General features: G+C 39.2%; 1 pseudogene across 1 annotated transcript in view; it reads left to right on the forward strand.

Moving 5' to 3' along the window:
- Positions 1 to 16,260, forward strand: part of LOC147825816 (G protein-coupled receptor associated sorting protein 3-like) — a 108,236-nt pseudogene that overhangs the window by 76,065 nt on the left and 15,911 nt on the right. The window contains exon 3 of the transcript XR_015439976.1: positions 1 to 16,260. This exon is cut by the window's right edge and continues 15,911 nt beyond it. The product of XR_015439976.1 is annotated as a G protein-coupled receptor associated sorting protein 3-like (transcript).

Consider the following 16,260-nt stretch of genomic DNA (forward strand, 5'->3'; position numbering starts at 1 on the left):
GGTCTCACTTCAGGCTGGCCTTGAACTCACTGCAATTCTCCTGCTTCAGCCTCTTGAGAGCTGGAGTTACAGGCATACACCATCATGCCCGGCAAAGCTTTGAATTTCTGAAGAATCATTGTTTTAGCAGAGTTCCAAGAAAGATTGAATTCCCTTAGAAGTAGCAGTGAAGTAACATTTTCTTTTGCCACTGTGGAAAAGATCAAATAGTAAGTGTATATGGAACATAAGTAGTGATCATTATGGGCCAAATACAATGATCACAAGTCTTTTGTATCATTTTCACATGCAACACATGCAATTTTAGTAGTCATAGAACAAACAACTGCTCTGATAATAGGCATAATATTATTATTCCTGGCAGACAAACTTTTAGATCTCCCCTCCCCATTTTTTGGATGTTGAAACTAAATAGAAAGTGATTCCAGAAAAGAGCTGAACGTCTTGTTAGACATTCTGTGTTTTTAAAGCACACTGTAATTGTTGGTTATTCTTCATCCTGCTGTGACAGCAGATGGGCATGCCATCCGTGATGTCCATAGGCGTCAGCATGAGGTGGGGTCGGGGATTGTTTTGGCCTCTTGCCCAGGAGACGGAAAAGAATGATTCAGTTTTTTTGGCTGAATTCCACAGAGGCCTCAGGAGAGCCCTTCACACTGAACTGGTACTGAAACCTTTTAACACTTTTCTGAACTGGCAGACCTTGGGCTCAGAGTAGAGGCAATGCTAGTGATGCAGACACCTCTCTACTGGGGTGTGTGTGGGCATGTGTGTGTGTCACTGTTGCTGCCAGTTCACACTTACAACTCCTCAGGGAACCTATTTCTTAGGTCTCAATTAAGGAAGGGTGTCGCACATTTCAGAGTTACTCCTGATCAAGGAACCTAGCCTCTTTACAGAAGTGTTAGGCAGCTCTTTGGATGAAGCCTTGATTCAGCAGGCCACGCTCCCTACCTGACTCAAAAGCCTTGACATTGTCCATGTTGTCCTTATTTGTTTTTTTGGTTTTTTTTGGTACCGGGGATTGAACTTGGGCCCTTGTGCTTGCGCAGCAGATGGCGAAACCATTGAGCTAAATCCCTGGCCCATGTTGTCCTTATTTGTAAGGCCACGTTCTGAAGAGAATACCTTCCTTAACACTGTGTCTGAAGAGTGCCCACTTTTCAGACGCTCAAGCTACTTTAGCTTCCCCTAAATCCTCACCAGACCACTCTTAATACACTTAATATTTCTGCCACCATCATTTTCTTGCTCCCTAGCTATGTGCTATCCTATCTGCCAGCTCTGTGCCAGGAATTCTGTACAATGCCCCCACATACAGGTAAGGGTTCTTTTTTCATTTTTTTAATTGGTATATATTTGCCATACATTCATCATAGGGAATTTGTATCTGTACATAATATATATTAATTTTTCTCTTTCCCCCCATTCTCCTCTCGTCTCTTCAACTCTTCTTCGCCTCCTCATTTACAGAGCTTTGTTTCCATTTTTTCCCTCCCATTCTCTTTTTTTCCCCTTAAATGCAAAGGCAGAAATTTGACCTTTGTCCTCACTTGCTGTGCTCATCACCAGAATGAAATGTGAGGGACTTGGGACCTGGTGTTTCTGCTGCCCCAGCGCCAAGGCTGTTCCTTTTTGTCAACCCAAGACTGCACTTCTTTTACAAGCATGACAACACTTACACTTTACCAGCTCCTGCAGGGGTGATCTTGATTCTCTTTCATAAAGAAGACATGCTGTTTACCATATCTAGCAGGGCAACTGTTACTTCAACATGTCATAGTATACAGCACCGATGGGCTCTCAGATCTGACAAAATAATAGTGAAGAGCAAGGGCATTGAGGCCATAAGAAGACCTAGCTTTGATTCCTGGATCTACTACTTTCTAATCATGTGAATTTGTGGGAGTTGTAAGTCCTGTTTATTATAGAGCTATTACAAGAATTAAAAGAATCAATACATGCATAGTTTTTAGTATAGGGCTTGGCACATGATAGGTACTAAATAAATAAGTTTATTATAATCATTATCACTATTTTCCTAAATGTGGGGCATAAAGACTTATGCCCCGTATTTGACAGCCAGGACAGTTGTAACATTGTTCCTGGAAAGGTAACAAGTCGATGCTATCCTTCCAGGCATATTTTGATGAGTCTGAATATGTTGTGAGACAGTTTGGCATATGCATTCTTTGGCCATCTTCCAACACCCAACAAATAACATCTTGGATGAACGCTGGGACTGAAGAATCATGGTCTTTTTGGGTGACATGATATGCTTCTCTGGCTTCCTGTCACATAAGTTCCTGCTTTGGATAGTTTTTATTTTTTAATTTTAATTTATTTTTTAAAAATTTTATTTTATTGGTACAATTTAGGCATACAAAATAATGACATTCATCATTGGAAATTTGCACCTTTACATAATCTCTCTTGGTTCTTATTTTCCCCCCTCCCCTGCCCTCCCTTCAACCCCTCCATCCCTCCCTATTTACAAAGACTTTGTTTCCATTTTTTCATTTTCTCATATTGATTCCATTCCCTTCTTTCCTTTCCCCTACCCCTCCCACTTCCCCTTCACCTTTGCCCCTTTTCTTCCTGTTTCACATTATCTATTATACCTTTTAGTCCTTATTTACATTTTCAGTTTCTCACTCTAGAGAAACTATTCAGTATTTACACAAGTGTGTCCTATTTATTTCACTTAAGTATATCACCTCAACGTGCATCCATTTAGCTATAAATGTCTCTAATTTCTCATTTTTTATGGCTGAGTAGTACTCCATTTTATAAAAAAATCCCCACATTTTCTTTATCCAGTCTCCAGCTGATGGGCAATTGGGCTGTTTGCAAGTTTTAGCTATTACAAATTGTGCTGCTATGAACATGGCTGTACATACATCACTGTGGTATGATTCTTTTAATTCTTTGGGGAAAATACCCAGTAGGGGAATAGCTCGGTCAAATGGGACTTCCAGTCCTAGTTCTTTGAGGTATCTCCATACTGATTTCCACAGTGGTTCCACCAGTCTACACTCCCACCAGCAGTGGAGCAGGGTTTCTCTTTCCCCACAGCCCCACTAGCATTTGTTATTGGTTGATTTCATGATAGCAGCCATTCTTTCTGGAGTGAGGTGAAATCTCAGTGTTGTTTTCATTTGCATCTCTCAAATGGCCAGTGATGTTGAACATTTTTTCATATGTTTATTTGCTATTTCTTCTTCTTTGTCTGAGAAATGTCTGTTCATTTCAGATGCCCATTTTCAGATTGGGTCTTTAAATTTGGGAGGTCTGATCTTTTTAAGTTCTTTATAGATTCGAGATAGTAGACCTTTGTCTGAGGAAGAGCAGGTGAAGATTTTTTCGCACATTGTGGGTTGTCTCTTCACACTGCTGGTGGTTTCTTTTGCTGTGCAGAAGCTTTTTAGTAAGAAGAGATCCCACTTGTTGATTGTGCTAGTTCACGGGCAACTGAGGTTTTGTTCATACAATCTTTTCCTACACCAATATTTTCAAGAGTTCTACCTAACCTCTGTTCCTGCCAGTTCAGTATTTCTGTTTTAATATTTAGATCTTTCATCCATTTCAATTTTAGTTTAGTGCATGGTGAGAGATATAGGTCTAGTTTTAGTCTTTAGCAAGTTGAAACCCAGTTTTTCCAGCACCATTTATTAAAGAGGCTATCTTATCTCCAGTGAGAGTGTTTGGCTCCTTTGTTGACGATGAGGTGGCTGAGTGAGTCTGGAGTTGTTTCTGCATCTTCTAATCTGTTCCACTGGTCCTCAGGTCTGTTTCTTTGCCAGTACCATGCTGTTTTTATCACAGTAGCTTTGCAGTATAGTTGCAGGTTGGGGGTTGTGATACTCCCTGCCATGTCTCTGTTGCCTAGAAATGCTTTTGCTATTTTGGGTCTCTTCTTGTTCCAAATGAATTTTTGGATTGTTTTCTCCAGGTCCATGAAGTATGCTGCTGGGATTTCAATTGAGATTGCACTGAATCTATATAGCAGTTTTGGAAGTATGGCCATTTTCACTATGTTGATTCTTCCTACCCAGGAGCAAGGGATGTCTTTCCATTTTCTGATATCTTCTTCAATCTCTCTTTTTAGAGTGCTGTAGTTTTCAGAGTAGAGGTCTTTGCTTTCTTTTGTTAGGTTGATTCCTGGATATTTCAGTTTTTTGGATGTTATTGTGCAAGGAATTGTTTGCCCTATTTCTCTCTCAGTGAGTCTGTTGTTCATATAGAGGAAAGCTATTGATTTTTGTGTGTTGACCTTGTATCCAGCTACTTTACTGAATTTTGTTATTAAGTCTAGAAGACTTTTGGTGGCATTCTTGGGGTCTTCTATATAGAGTATCATGTCATCTGCAAATAATGACAATTTGACTTCTTCAATTCCTATTTTTATTCCTTTTATTTCTTTCTCTTGTCTAATTGCTGTGGCTAATGTTTCCAAAACTACATTGAACAGGAGTGGTGATAGTGGACATCCTTGTCTTGTTCCTGATTTGAGTGTGAAGGATTTCAGTTTTTGTCCATTTAGTATGATATTGGCTGTTGGTTTTTCATAGATGGCTTTTATCAGATTGAGGTAGAGACCATCTATTCCAATGTTTTGTAGGGGTTTTTTTTTATCATAAATGCATGTTGGATTTTGTCAAATGCTTTTTCTACATCTATGGAGATTTTTATCCTATGGTTTTTGTCCTTGGCTCTATTGATACAGTGTATTACTTTGATTGATTTGTGTATGTTGAACCATCACTGCATCCCTGAGATAAGTCCCACTTGGTCAGGGTGTATGATCTTTTTGATGATCTTCTGATTTCTATTTGTCAGTGTCTTAGTAAGGATTATTGTATTTATGTTCATTAGTGAGATTGGCCTATAGTTCTCTTTTTTGGTTGGGTTTTTCTCTGCCTTGGGGATCAAGGTGATGCTTGCTTCCAGGAAATGAATTCAGTACTATTGCTTCCCTTTCAATTTCACTGAAGAGTTTAAACAGTAGTGGCAGTAGTTCCTCTCTAAAAGTCTTGAAGAATTCAGCAGTGACATCGGGACCCGGACTTTTCTTAGTTGGTAAGTTTTTAATTACATTTTCTATTTCCTCGATTGATATTGGGTTGTTTAGAATTTTTAGGCCTTCTTTGTTCAACTTTGGTAATTCATATATATCTAGCAATCTGTCCATTTCTTCTGTGTTTTCCATCTTATTGGCATATAGGTTCTGGAAGTAGGTATTGATGATCATCTGGATTTCTGCTGGGTCCATTGTGATTTCACCCTTTTCGTTCCTAATGGATTTGGGCCTTTTCTTTCCTTTTTCTGACAAGGTTGGCTAAGGGTTTTCAATTTTGTTTATTCTTTCGAAGAACCAACTCTTGGCTTCATTGATTTTTTGTATTGTTCTCTTAGTCTCCTTTGCATTGATATCTGCTCTGATCTTTATAATTTCCTCCCTTCCATGGGTTTTGGGTTTCTTCTGCTCTTGTTTTTCTAGAAGCTTGAGGTTTAGCATCAGGTTGTTTAATTGGGCTCGTTCTGTTTTCTTAATATGAGTATTCAGTGCTATGAATTTCCCTCGTAAGACTGCTTTCATTGTGTCCCATAGATTCCAATATGTTGTATTGTCATTGTCATTTAATTGAAGGAACTGTCTGATTTCTTTAATTTCCTCTGTTACCCATTGGTTATTCAGAAGTATGTTGTTCAATTTCCATGTGTTTATGAAATTTTTGTGGTTTCTTTTGCTATGGATCTCCAATTTCATCGCACTACGGTCTGATAATGTACAGGGGATAACTTCAATTCCTTTGCACTTACCTAAATATGTTCTATGAGTGAGTATGTGGTCTATTTTGGAGAACAACCTGTGTGCAGCTGAAAAGAATGTGTATTCTGATTTTGTGGGGTGGAACACTCTGTAAACATCTGTTAAGTTTATTTGCTTAACAGTTTGATTGAGTTCTAGTATTTTGTTGCTTGATTTTTGTCTAGTTAATCTATCTATTTATGATAATGGGGTATTGAGGTCCCCCACTACTATTGTAGTAGTGCTTATATGATTTTTCATGCCTGTTAATATTTGTTTTATATAGTTGGGTGCACTAGTGTTTGGTGCATAGATATTTATGATTGTCATCTCTTTCTCTTGGATTGTTCTCTTTACAAGGAGGTAGTGCCCTTCTTTGTCTCTCTTAATCAGTGTGGGTTTGAATTCCACTTGGACTGCAAAGAGGAGAGCTACTCCTGTTTTTTTTCAGGTTCCTGTCCCATGGAGTATTGTTTTCCGCCCTTTAACTTTCAGTCTATGAGTTTCTTTTTGAATTAAGTGTGTTTCTTGTATGCAGCATATTGTTGGATCTTCTTGGACCAGTCTGCCAGTCTATTTCTTTTGATTAGTGAGTTGAGACCATTAACATTGATGGTTATCACTGATATTTATTGACTTATCATTGTCATGACTTTTCCTTTTTTGCTGGATTCTCCCCATTTGCTTTTAATTTCTTGTTTTGCCCGGTGGATTCATTCTGCTGGGCTTCCTGGGGCTGTGATCCTCATTGTCTTTTCCTAGGATTTTGTCTAAAATTTTTTGAAGGGCTGGTTTGATATTCATGAAGTTCCTATGGTGCTTTTTATCATGAAAGTATCTTATTTCACCATCAATTTTGAAAGATAGTTTTGCAGGGTACATCAATCTGGGTTGGAGGCTGTTTTCCTTTAGGGCTTGAAATACATCACTCCAAGCTCTTCTTGCCTTGAGGGTTTGCATTGAGAATTCTGCTGTGATTCTGATGGGCTTTCCTTTGTATGTGATTTGTTTCTTTTCTCTAACTGTGGAACTTTGTTCTTCTATTGGCTTTCTGGAATCTTAACAATTATGTGCCTATATGTACATTTTTTTTGATCAAGGCTAGTTGGAGTCCTATATGCCTCACTTACCTATATGTCAAGTTCTTTTCCCCTGCTTGGGAAGTTTTTTGCCATCACTTCTGTGAACAGTTTTTTTTATGTCATCTGCACTCTCTCCTGTATTTTCGTTGATTCCAACCAGTGTTATGTTATTCTTCTTTGCATCATCTAGCAGGTGCTGGATTGATTTCTCATGGTTCCTTACAATTTTGAAGCAATTTTTCTTTTCCTGGTCACTAATTGCAATCTTATCTTCTATATCTGAAATTCTGCCCTCACATTGGCTCATTCTGCTGCATAGACTTTCAATGGAGTTTTTAATGTTCTGGAAATCTGTTTGCATCTGTTTTATGGATTCTATTTGTTTCCTATGTTGGGATTCCATCATGTTCCTCAGCTCCTCTATTTTTTTTTGTTTTGTTTTGTTTTTTGGTACGGGGATCAAACTTGGGTCCATGCGCTTGTGAGACAAGCGGTGGAACCACTGAGCTAAATCCCCGGCCCTGCTCCTCTATTTTTTAAAATCTGTGTCCTCTTTAGATTTATTAATCATGTCTTGCACTATGGGCATCATCTCTGCTGTTATGTGAGAAATTATTTCTGATTTGATTTTTTCCAGGTCCTCTTTTGTTGTTAGTCGAGGGAGTCCAGGTGGTTGAGTATCAGAGTGTTCCATCTCATTTCCCTTTGGGGTTGCTGTAGGTGATCTGGAAGTCTGTTTCTGAGGCCTGTTTATGTGTCTTCTCTTTTCTACCGATGGTGGGGGTGTGTGTGTGCTGCTGGCACCCACGCAGCTCACCTCCTCTACACTGGGAGCTGTCGCACATTGACCCGGAAGCCTCCTCTGCGCTGGGAGCTATGGCACATTGACATGGAAGCCTCCTCTGTGCTGGGAGTTGTGTTTTTGGATAGTTTTTACAAGCCTCCTGCAGGATCTTTTGGTCAACTAAAAATGTGTGCTAGTTGAGAACCCAAGAGCAAGACTTGCTTTGCCCTTCAGAGGATCTGTCAAGTCAGAGAAGTATATCGGGACAGTAAAAGGGTGGTTGGTTCTATTTCAAGTGTTACAACTGTATTATTTCACCTATCATTTCCGCAACCAATATCAGTCTCCAGGACATTTTGAGATCTGCCTTTCTTACTGTCACAGAATCTCATGCCACAACTTGCTGCCTGTTAAGCATTTATTCACTTCTGTAACAGTCACTGTTTGTAGCCCCTCTACTTCCTTTTAACTCACTGTACCTATCTCATCATGGAGTCTTTCATGGGTTGGGGAGGGTACAAGCCATCCACAATGCCCTTCAGGATGTTCTCTAACTTCCCAAGTACAAGCATGACAAGTACTCTGGTTAGTAGATAGCCCTTGGAGAGAATTTCTGTGTGGGAGATGCCTCTGCTCTTCTCCTGCCCACTACCCACTTGAGCTAAAAGTAGAGAATTTCCACTCATGAGCCTTTGAATGGGCTGCTCCACTGAATGTAGTTATCTCCCTTTAAGTGAATCAACCATACCATATATTGTGTGTATATAAACCTTTCAGCCATTAACTACAGCTGTAGGAACACGGTGGCTCACATTCAGACTAAGGAGATGGAGAACTAGGAGGAGTATTTTCCAGAGGGGTAGAAGACTAAAATCTGTAATGCAGACAAAATAACAGGTGAAAGAAAAAGCAGTCAAAAGTAAAGGAGAACTGAGCAAAACCTAATGTGGGATGCTAAGAGCAAAACCTGTTTGCACAGAGATAGACTTCTCTCCATTGCCTTCTCTTAGATAAGCTCTTTTAGACAAATAAGTAATGCTAGCCCTAAAATATCCCAGCTCCTTGCTTTCCACATCTAATTATAGTTTATAAGAAACCCAATGCAATACAATGGACCCTTGAGTTACAACCAGCCTGACATATGAACAACTTGGGTTATGACTGGAATTGCAGTTTTAACTTATGACCAGAGTCTTGAGTTACAACCCAAATGCCAGCTGCTAGTGCTTCCAGATGGTTTGAGATACAGATTTAACCCTTAAGGAGTTCTGGAAGGAACATTGCATCCTTTTCTGTGTGGGGGGTTAATTGAGAAATCCTGGACCAATGTCTCTCTTGGGACACTGAGATTTACCTTTATACAGGAGAGAAACTTTGAAGGCTGGGTAGAGGAGCCTGAACCTTCAGTTGACCAACCTGAGTTACAACCAGCCCTCGGAAACAAATTGAGTTCATAAGTGAAGTGTCCACTGTACAGACTAGACCCTAAATCCCTTAATCCAACCATCTGTAGTCCATTTCTGTGCTGTTTCTCCCCAACAAATATGTCAAAATACCACACAAGATATTCTCTAGTCTAATAAGCCAAATTTCCCACTTTCTGAGAAAATTATAAGTAGGTAAAACAAACCAACCAACAAACAAAAAACAAACCAGAAGGTAGTCACAACTTTGACTCACTACCTGCTTAAAATAAAGATGCTACCAGGCCGGGGATTTAGCTCAGTGGTTCAGGCACCTACCTCGCAAGTGCGAGGTCCTGAGTTCGATCCCCAGTACAAAAAATAAATAAATAAATAAAAATAAAGATGCTACCCTTAAGATGAGCTGCATTTATTTTTCAACATCAATATATCATAAATTATTTGGAGGAAAATGCAGAAATAGTTGAATAAAACTGTCTTGGCTAAAACTTAGTAATTTATCTCACTCTAAGGATAGGCTTAATTTTTATCCAAAATAGATGTATTCATGTACTGAAGCCAAAAATGGTTTAATATTTAATTTTATTTTAAAATTTCTATTGTATTGAATGTGAGTTTTTTCTTACCTACAATTCCTTGACTTGCCTTGTCCCATAAATGTTTATTAACTAAGTAAATCAGGATCCATAGAAGTAAAGAGAACAAAAAGCTTACCTCTCTGTGGAGAGAGGAAGACAAGAAAATCCTGTGAGTTCATTAAGGGAACAAAGCAAGTCAAGGAATTGTAGATAAGAAAAAACTGTGCAAAAACAGAGATCTGAACAAGCATGAGAATGCAGTGAGTTCACTGTAACAAGAACAATAAATACAAATGGGACGGAGTGGTGAGAGATGTTAGGAAAAGTTGGTAAAAAAAGTTTGCCTGCTTCACAGATTTTACTCTTCTATTCTTTGGGAAATGCTTCTCCTAGCGCTCCAGCCAGTTTGCCTGAATGTGAGCTACCATGTTCCTGTGGGTCTAATTGATGGCTGAAAGGTGGCCAGAACTCATCATTTAAAATGTATTATGGATAAACAAAGGAAAACATAGTATTGTGTTTTCTCTGGTAGCAATGGTAGCTCCTGACTGTGATTTTCCTCATCACATGCTGGTTGCTAGTTTAAAAGAGTAAGATATATTTGCAGAGAAAAGCAATGAGGAGACAAGAAGTCTTTGTGGTATTCAGATTTCTGGTTGTGAAGCTGCTTATATTTAAATATCTGTCTTCGAGGTCTTGCTGTAGTCTTGCCCTTTTTGTAGCACTCAAACCACCAATGAATCTCCCTGCATTTTTTTGAGAGAAGGTCTCAATATGTAGTTCAGGCTAACCTTGAACTCACTATGTAGCCCAGGCTGGCCTTGAGCCTGTTGGCGATCCTCTTGCCTCAGCCTCCTGAGTATTGGGATTACAGGTGTGGATTAGATAACACAAATGGGGTGATTCCAGAACACCAAGAAGGTAAGTCAGAAGGACTGATGCAAATAAAAAGTCAGTCAAGATTTATCCTTCAGAAGACAAGAGCCTTGTTTAGAATAGGAATGGAAAGATCGTACCAGATTAAAAAGCTTCTGCACAGGACTGCTCTCCGGCCCGCTTCCCAGGCGCCCGTGCCCCGCCCTCCACAGTGCCTGCCCGGAGAGGGCCGTGGCGGGGGTGGGGTTGCCGCTGCGGGAGAAATGGCGGCCTGGCAGATGGAGCCGGGGGCATCCGGGTAGGCCGCCGGGAAGACTTGGGGCTGGCGTGCGAACTCCGTGTCCAGCACAGAGGGCGGAAGAAGCAGTCCCTCCAGAAAATTTCCTGACGTGGCCCATGGTTATCTGGGGAGGCTTGAGAGTTCCTGGAGTTAATTTACATTGTTCCTGACCATCACAAAGGTGGTGACTTTTCTCCAGCCTCAGGATTCTTTTTGGTTGGAAAGATAGCATCTCCTGAGAACCCCTGCTTTCTGAGCATTGACAGTAAATGAGCTTCCTACAAAGATCTTCAGGTAGCTGTTCACTTGCAAGTTAATTAAGAAACAGAACGAAAGCTGTTCATTTGGATTCAAGGTCTATGTCCATTAGTAACTGTGCTGGCTTTGGATTGGTAGAAGATCATTACCTTCAACAGGTCTGCACTCAGAAACCATCATCTTCCTGCAGCCTGGGTGTGCCTCTACTCGGGCCATATCATTGACAAAGGTTGTGTTTGGACAGGGGACTGTGTGACTGCTAAACTGACAAGTGACTCTTTAACTCTTACTACCAAGTTCATCTCTAACCCTGTAAAAAAGTATAAAGACACTGATCAGACTGGACAAGACTATATAACTGAGCTTTAACCATGACTGGAACAAAGAGTAAGGCTAGAGGTCAGGTCAAAACTGAAAAAAGGTCAAAAGTACCTGTTAAAGCTGGAGCAGAGAAGGAGATTACAGGTGTAGTCAAAGCAGTAGCCAAGACCCGGTCCAAAACAAAAGCCAAAGCAGGGTATAAAGCAGATGTAGTGACAGAGATGAAGGTAGTATCTAAGAACAGGGTTGCTGCTGAGATGAAGGAATGAGTGCTGTCAGAACCTAAGGCTCCAGTGAAAGCCATAGCAGATGTCAGTTCCAAAGCTGAGAATGAATGAGGTTACCCACTCCACATGCAAAGATAAGGCTGGCATTGATACCTGGTTCTGGGCTGGGGAAGAGGCCAGTATTGGTTCCTAGTTCTGCAAGGGAGAAGAGGCGGGTAATCATTCCAGTGCCAAAGACAGGAATAAAGCTGATACTGGTGCCCAGGTCTGTGCTGAGAAGTTGGAGTCTGTGGCTGGGGCCAGCTGTAAGTCTGTATCAGGGGTTGATGAGGAGGAGGAAGAAAATGTTATAGGGAACTGGTTTTGGGAAGGAGATGACACTAGTTTGACCCTGAGCCCAAACCTGTATACAGGATAGTTAGACCTCAGCCTGTGGATGCAATTAATCAAAAAAACAGACCCAAGGACTGGTCTGAGGTTACTATGTGGCCCAAAGCCCCTGCTGTAACACCAGCAGCGTTAGGATTTAGATCTCAGGTCCCATCTGAGACAAGGCCCTCTTCATATATTGTTGTTTCCTCAACTGAAGAAAGTACTCATTCTTCTGCCGCAGCAGCAGCCTGCCCTTCTAGGAACACCTGCTCAAGCTCACAGTCTATTCCTGAGTCCCCATTTGGTTTTGACCCTTGCATCCAGACCATAGATGAAATTAGGCAACAAATTAAGATTAGGGAGGTGAATGGGATTAAGCCATTTGCTTGCCCTTGCAAAATGGAATGCTACTTGAATTCTGAGGAATTTGAAAAACTTGTTAGCATACTGAAGTCAACCACTGATCCTCTACACATTTATAAAATAGCACAGATTGCAATGGGTATCCATAATGTTCATCCATTTCCCCAAGAATTCGTTAATGAAGTGGGTGTAGTGACACTTATTGAAAGCTTACTTACTTTTCCTTCCCCTGAAAGGAGGAAAAAGACTGTAATTACTCTGAATCCTCTTTCTGGGGATGAAAGACAACAAAAGATTGAATTACATGTTAAGCATATGTGTAAGGAAACTGTGTCTTTCCCCTTAAACTCACCTGGACAGCAGACTGGATTAAAGATACTTGGGCAACTGACTACTGAATCTGTCCATCACTATATTGTTGCTAGCTACTTTTCAGAGCTTTTCCATTTGCTGTCTCAGGGGAATCGTAAAAGCAGAAATCTTGTTTTGAAAGTACTTTTGAATATGTCTGAAAATCCAACTGCAGCCAGAGACCTGATCAATATGAAGGCATTGGCAGCATTAAAACTCATCTTTAACCAGAAAGAGGCAAAAGCCAATCTTGTTAGTGCTGTGGCCATATTTATTAACATAAAGGAGCATATAAGAAAGGGCTCAATTGTAGTCGTTGATCACTTGAGCTATAATACACTTATGGCCATTTTCTGTGAAGTTAAAGAGATGATTGAAACAATGTAAAATCACCCAGAAATGAAAGAGAATACTGAATCATCTCCAGATTCTGAAAGGCTGTACATTTCCAAAGATCCTTGCATAATTTTTATTATATTGCACACATTATACATTACATCTTCAACAGTGTTACCTGTGAGGCTGTAGCTCTGAGCTAGAACATTTTTTTGTGTGTATCAAATGAATGCTAACATCTGAAAATATTTTTTGATTTTTATGTTGTCTAGATTGGCATATTTAAAATTTTACTTAGAGTAAGCCATTTCATTCTTAATAAGCTTAGCTTTATCATTAGTATCTGCTTAGATTCATTTGTAGCTTCAAATGGCAAAAAAGAAAATTTTGGGGCCAGAGATTTACCTCCGTGGTGCTGTGCCTGCCTCCCAAGAGCAAGGTCCTGAGTTCAATCCCTGGTTCCGGGGTGGGGGAGGGGGGAAATGTTGAATTTGTAATTGACTTCCAGAAATAAGGTATGGACACATAAATAATAGTACCTATAGGTGTATATGTGGCATGTGAATGTGTACCCTATCAATACATTTAGGAGGCTTAGGTTATCATAAGGGATTTCTATTTTTTCCCCTGTTCCAGATACATCAGAACTCATTCAAAACAGAAATAACTGAATCTTAGACAAAATGTGATGTTTGTTTACTCTTAAAATTTTGTTATTATATTTACAACTCATAAATTGTTAGGCAGTTTCATTGTGTCAAAGTTATTTTATAGAAGAAAAGGGTGTTCTGCATGGGGAGAAGACATTTATTGAGTGCTCTTCATGAAACATTGTGTTGGCACTGTGTTTTGGAAATATTTTCCTCTTACAGTGATTGTGAATGAGATATGAATATTTTTTATTAGAACTCAGTATTCTGGGCATCCTTCAAGGAGAATTACAATGGTTAAATACCTTTTTCTGGACCCTCATAACAGGCAGTTGACATAGCTGTTTTGTCTGACACCAACCCCCATCTCTCGACACTACCTTATGGTCCTTCAATTTTTTAGGTAGTGGCATTCAAAGTTCAGAGAGCATTTTTTTTTTTTTTTTTTTTGGTACTGGGGATTGAACTCGGGTCCTTGCACTTGCGAGGCAGGCAGCGGAACCACTGAGCTAAATCCCCACCCTCTAGCATTTGTTTTTAATGGTTTAATTTTGTGGCAGATGATGTCTCTGTGAGGTGTTACAATTCTTAACTTCCTCCAAATGCAATTGTCCATTAGACATTTGGCTATAGTGGACTGAAGATCAGGAAAAAAGTCTGAGATGGATGTACATATTTTGCCTGGCAGTATCTGGGAAATAATGGGGATCAAAAACTTTGTTGAACAAACAAGATGAAGATGTGAATCATATAAGGAAGTAAAATAGCGTATATCCTACTTTTTCTGTCCATCTGTTCCTTGTATTTTAAAGACCTGGAATTGTTCTAAACATTGTTTCATACCTTGCATTTAAAAGATAGTTGCTTTCTTTCTCTTGCAAAATCATACTTTATTTTTTTATGATTTATTCTGTGTGTCACATGAATGAAAGCCCAAAGAACTCAATCTTTTACTAGCAGGCAAGCCCAGTTTGCATTTGTACTAGCTAAAACAGAGTAAACTTAATTGGAGAAATTTGAACCCATAACTGAAGTTCCACCCATATAGAACAAGAAATCAAGGGGAGAGGCTACTGTCTCAAACTACAAGATAATGATTCTTGGAAGTCTTTATTGCCCAAAAAACATTTCAGGTATTTGGTTGAGGTTATGAGATTCAGAAGGAATTACAACGCCTGGTCTGAGCTGTAGAGGAAGTCTTTATGTGTGAAACTATCAAGTACATGCTTTGAGATTTTCATTTAAGAAATCAAAACAAGATCATACTATAAATATTTGTAACTTGTCCCCCCACTGATTATATACTGTGAACATCTTTCTATGTCAATAAATATGGTTCTGTAAAAAAAAAAAAGCTTCTGCACAGCAAAGAACAACCAACAGAAAGAAGATACAACCTACAGGACGGGAAAAATTTTTATCAGCTACTCTTCAGGAAAGAGGACTAATATCTAGAATATATAAAGAACTAAAAAAGATTTAGACTGCCAGAAAAGACTCAATCAGAAAATGGGAAATTGAGATGAAAGCACTTCTCAGAGGAAGAAATACAAATGGCCAATAAATACATGGAAAAATGTTCAGCGTATTTAGCCATTTGAGAAATGTGAATCAAAACAACAATGAGATTCCACCTCTCCCAAATAATAATGACCATTATCAAAGATTCAAAAACAAACAAACAAAAAAAGAAAACCCCACCAAATGCTGCTGACATTATGATGAAAAAGGAACCTTTCTACATTGTTGTTGAATGTAAACTAGTACAACCACTTTGGAAATCAGTATGGAGATTTCTCAAAAAGCTAAAAATAGAAATTCCATTTGACCCAGCTATACTTCTCCTGAGTATCTTCCCAGAAGAGCTAAAATTATTCTACTGCAGCAATACATGCATATCCATGGTTATAGCAGCACAACTCAATAGCTAAATCATGGAAACAGCTTTTATGCCCACAAAGAGATGAGTGGACAAATTAAATGTGCTATATGTACACAATGGAGTACTATTCAGCCATAAGGAAGGATTAAATTTGAGTCATTTGTAGGAAAATGGATGTATCTTGAGACCATAATACTAAGTGAAATAAGTCAGCCACAAAAATTAAATATAGGTCTCTCTAAAAGAAGTGATTGAAAATACAAACAATTTAAAGAGCAAAATAAAGAACCATGTTAAGAAACAGGGAGGTAGACTCTAGAGATGGGAAGGGGGTCTAGGGAAGGAGGGAGAGAGGAGAATGGATGGGGCATGGGGAGTAAAAATGATCAATATGCAATATGTATATGCATCAAACCTCCAAGCTAAATGTAGCCACTATGTATAGCAAACATGTACTGCTAAAATTATAAGATATTATGATAATAAAAACAACCTAAGAAAAACGAACAGGAGACTTAAACACTTAACAAAGGAAGATATACAGATGGCCAATAATGAGGACATGAAAATATGCATAGGAGCAAAAATCATCTGAGAAATGTAATTTAAAATCACAATGACTAATATTAATACTCAATAGTATGACTAAAATTAAAAAGTCTGC

Source organism: Heterocephalus glaber, unplaced genomic scaffold (assembly GCF_053883595.1).
Source record: "Heterocephalus glaber isolate CG9 unplaced genomic scaffold, H.glaber_assembly_v1.0 deba00001481, whole genome shotgun sequence".
In the NCBI taxonomy this organism is placed as follows: domain Eukaryota; kingdom Metazoa; phylum Chordata; class Mammalia; order Rodentia; family Bathyergidae; genus Heterocephalus; species Heterocephalus glaber.